This window comes from Phytophthora infestans, genomic scaffold (assembly GCF_000142945.1).
Source record: "Phytophthora infestans T30-4 supercont1.203 genomic scaffold, whole genome shotgun sequence".
Taxonomy (NCBI): Eukaryota; Oomycota; class Peronosporomycetes; order Peronosporales; family Peronosporaceae; genus Phytophthora; species Phytophthora infestans.
Window position 1 is genome coordinate 42,653 of NW_003303556.1, and position 3,839 is coordinate 46,491.

A 3,839-nucleotide genomic window follows, 5' to 3' on the forward strand; every position below is an offset into this window, starting at 1 on the left:
ATTGCTTTTTCATTGTTGATCTTGCCCCCTACCTTGGCTTGTCTGAACCACTTTCCCGGGGCATGGTACTTCCAGTACCCACGGGACTCTCCTGTTAGCAGATCCATGGATCCAACATCCTCAGATCCATAGGATCCAGTGACCAGACAGACCTTAGGTGGATCTGCAGTGACTTCACCCTTGGTAGGCTCAAACCATCGGCCATGTTGGCGTTTCTCCCAATAACCACGTGCCTCTCCTCTGTGTAGATCCAGGGTTGAAGAGACTTCGGATCTGGAAAACTCATCCACTTGGCGCAAACTAGAGACCTTGGCAACTGACACTTCATGTAGATCACGTGTATTATCGACTGGATCTAGGGTCCTGCTACCTGGATCTAGCGATGTCTTGTTCACAAATGCATAAATGCAAAGTGTATGGATGCACAGTACACTGGATCTGCAAGCGACAATCTGTGGTGGCGAAGTCTTCTACTGCAGCCGAATTCATCGCATGTTCAATGGGAGTCGAGGAGGTCATGTGGATTCAGCTCTTCATGAACGCCATTGGACAAAGTCGCGAAGAAGATCAACTTCTCGTACTCGTAGACAACAAGTCTACCATTCACCGAATTACGAACGGCAAGACATCGGAAGCTCAAAAGACTATTGACGTCATGTACCATTCGATCAAAGACGCGTACAAGAATGGCAGAGTCAAACTGGAATATTGCCCTACAACTACTATGCTTGCCGACGGACTCACAAAAGCACTCGGAGCGAAACGATTTCTAGACCATCGCACAAGGATCGGACTCGCCCTTCATCTGACTCAAGCTGAGTTGCGGGGAAGTGTTGTAACTGGTCAACTCAACTGATGAGTCAAAGAGGAGAAATCACGGTAGTGCCTCTGATGACGCTAGATATGTACCCACTCCCTCTGGCTCGCGCAGATAAATCATCTAATTCATTCTTTGATTTTCCTGGAATCTAACAGCTGCTGCTCTGGCAGAGCTCACCAAGCCTAACTGCCGACTTCGCTGACTGCACTACCAATTCTCCAAGACAGCCAGAGGGCTCATCGCAGCCTTCCGCGAGAACAATAGATCCCGTGGGTATCCATAACACGAAGAAATGCGACGTCAAAGCGAGTAGCAACCGGATGGCTCGAGGCGGGGATTGAAGCAAGCCTGGTGGCGAAAGAAGCATGCGAGCATGGCCGTAAGTGTAGGAGCACGACGATATGTGAAAGTGATATGTGCAGCACATGTGGCATGTCCATGAATACGTGAATTGCGTGCGATTCGAGCGGGTTGCGGATTGGGCGTGTTGTGTCTAAGCTAGGTGCTCTTATGGTGTAATGGTTAGCACTCTGGACTTTGAATCCAGCGATCCGGGTTCAAATCCCGGCAGGAGCTTGATTTTGTGCGGCGTTGCAAGCATCGTATGTAGCGATGGCGCCAGCTGTCGTGTGGGGCTTTAGGAAAGCGTTTGAAATTTTGTTTGCGGATTGGTGAGTTAGTGCTGGTCTTACGGTGTAATGGTTAGCACTCTGGACTCTGAATCCAGCGATCCGGGTTCAAATCCCGGTAGGACCTCGTTTTGCACCGCTTCTATCGGCCCTACAACGCCCCAGTTGTTGCTGCGTTGCGCACCTGCCACACGCTACAGCCGCGTCACGTTGTGTTGCCGTGGTGTGTTATATCGTGTCCCGGCGATCCGCTGCCGATTTAAGTGGTAGCTGCTGCTCTGGCAGAGCTCACCAAGCCTAACTGCCGACTTCGCTGACTGCACTACCAATTCTCCAAGACAGCCAGAGGGCTCATCGCAGCCTTCCGCGAGAACAATAGATCCCGTGGGTATCCATAACACGAAGAAATGCGACGTCAAAGCGAGTAGCAACCGGATGGTTCGAGGCGGGGATTGAAGCAAGCCGGGTGGCGAAAGAAGCATGCGAGCATGGCCGTAAGTGTAGGAGCACGATGATATGTGAAAGGGGTATGTGCAGCACATGGGGCATGTCCGTAAATACGTGAATTGCGTGCGATTCGAGCGGGTTGCGAATTGGGCGTGTTGTGTCAGAGCTAGGTGCTCTTATGGTGTAATGGTTAGCACTCTGGACTTTGAATCCAGCGATCCGGGTTCAAATCCCGGTAGGAGCTTGATTTTGTGCGGCGTTGCAGGCATAGAATGTAGCGATGGCGCCAGCTGTCGTGTGGGGCTTTAGGAAAGCGTTTGAAATTTTGTTTGCGGATTGGTGAGGTAGTGCTGGTCTTATGGTGTAATGGTTAGCACTGGACTCTGAATCCAGCGATCCGGGTTCAAATCCCGGTAGGACCTCGTTTTGCACCGCTTCTACCGGCCCTACAACGCCCCAGTTGTTGCTGCGTTGCGCACCTGCCACACGCTACAGCCGCGTCACGTTGTGTTGCCGTGGTGTGTTATATCGTGTCCCGGCGATCCGCTGCCGATTTAAGTGGTAGCTGCTGCTCTGGCAGAGCTCACCAAGCCTAACTGCCGACTTCGCTGACTGCACTACCAATTATCCAAGACAGCCAGAGGGCTCATCGCAGCCTTCCGCGAGAACAATAGATCCCGTGGGTATCCATAACACGAAGAAATGCGACGTCAAAGCGAGTAGCAACCGGATGGCTCGAGGCGGGGATTGAAGCAAGCCTGGTGGCGAAAGAAGCATGCGAGCATGGCCGTAAGTGTAGGAGCACGACGATATGTGAAAGGGGTATGTGCAGCACATGTGGCATGTCCATGAATACGTGAATTGCGTGCGATTCGAGCGGGTTGCGGATTGGGCGTGTTGTGTCTGAGCTAGGTGCTCTTATGGTGTAATGGTTAGCACTCTGGACTCTGAATCCAGCGCTTTGAATCCAGCGATCCGGGTTCAAATCCCGGTAGGAGCTTGGTTTTGTGCGGCGTTGCAGACATAGAATGTAGCGATGGCGCCAGCTGTCGTGTGGGGCTTTAGGAAAGCGTTTGAAATTTTGTTTGCGGATTGGTGAGTTAGTGCTGGTCTTATGGCCGTAATGGTTAGCACTCTGGACTCTGAATCCAGCGATCCGGGTTCAAATCCCGGTAGGACCTCGTTTTGCACCGCTTCTACCGGCCCTACAACGCCCCAGTTGTTGCTGCGTTGCGCACCTGCCACACGCTACAGCCGCGTCACGTTGTGTTGCCGTGGTGTGTTATATCGTGTCCCGGCGATCCGCTGCCGATTTAAGTGGTAGCTGCTGCTCTGGCAGAGCTCACCAAGCCTAACTGCCGACTTCGCTGACTGCACTACCAATTCTCCAAGACAGCCAGAGGGTTCATCGCAGCCTTCCGCGAGAACAATAGATCCCGTGGGTATCCATAACACGAAGAAATGCGACGTCAAAGCGAGTAGCAACCGGATGGCTCGAGGCGGGGATTGAAGCAAGCCTGGTGGCGAAAGAAGCATGCGAGCATGGCCGTAAGTGTAGGAGCACGACGATATGTGAAAGGGGTATGTGCAGCACATGTGGCATGTCCGTGAATATGTGAATTGCGTGCGATGCGAGCGGGTTGCGGATTGGGCGTGTTGTGTCTGAGCTAGGTGCTCTTATGGTGTAATGGTTAGCACTCTGGACTTTGAATCCAGCGATCCGGGTTCAAATCCCGGTAGGAGCTTGATTTTGTGCGGCGTTGCAAGCATAGTATGTAGCGATGGCGCCAGCTGTCGTTGTGGGGCTTTTAGGAAAGCGTTTTGAAATTTTTGGTTTGCCGAATCGTGGAGTTAGGTGCCGGGTCTTATGGGTGGAAATGGTTAAGCACTCCTGGGACTCCGAAATCCCGGCGAATCCTGGGGTCCAAATACCCCGGTAAGGA

General features: G+C 52.4%; 1 non-coding gene across 1 annotated transcript; it reads left to right on the top strand.

Moving 5' to 3' along the window:
* Positions 1-2,810: 2,810 nt before the first annotated feature.
* PITG_31057 lies at positions 2,811-2,896 on the top strand. Its single transcript has one exon. It is a non-coding gene; the product is annotated as a tRNA-Gln (tRNA).
* Positions 2,897-3,839: the final 943 nt, after the last annotated feature.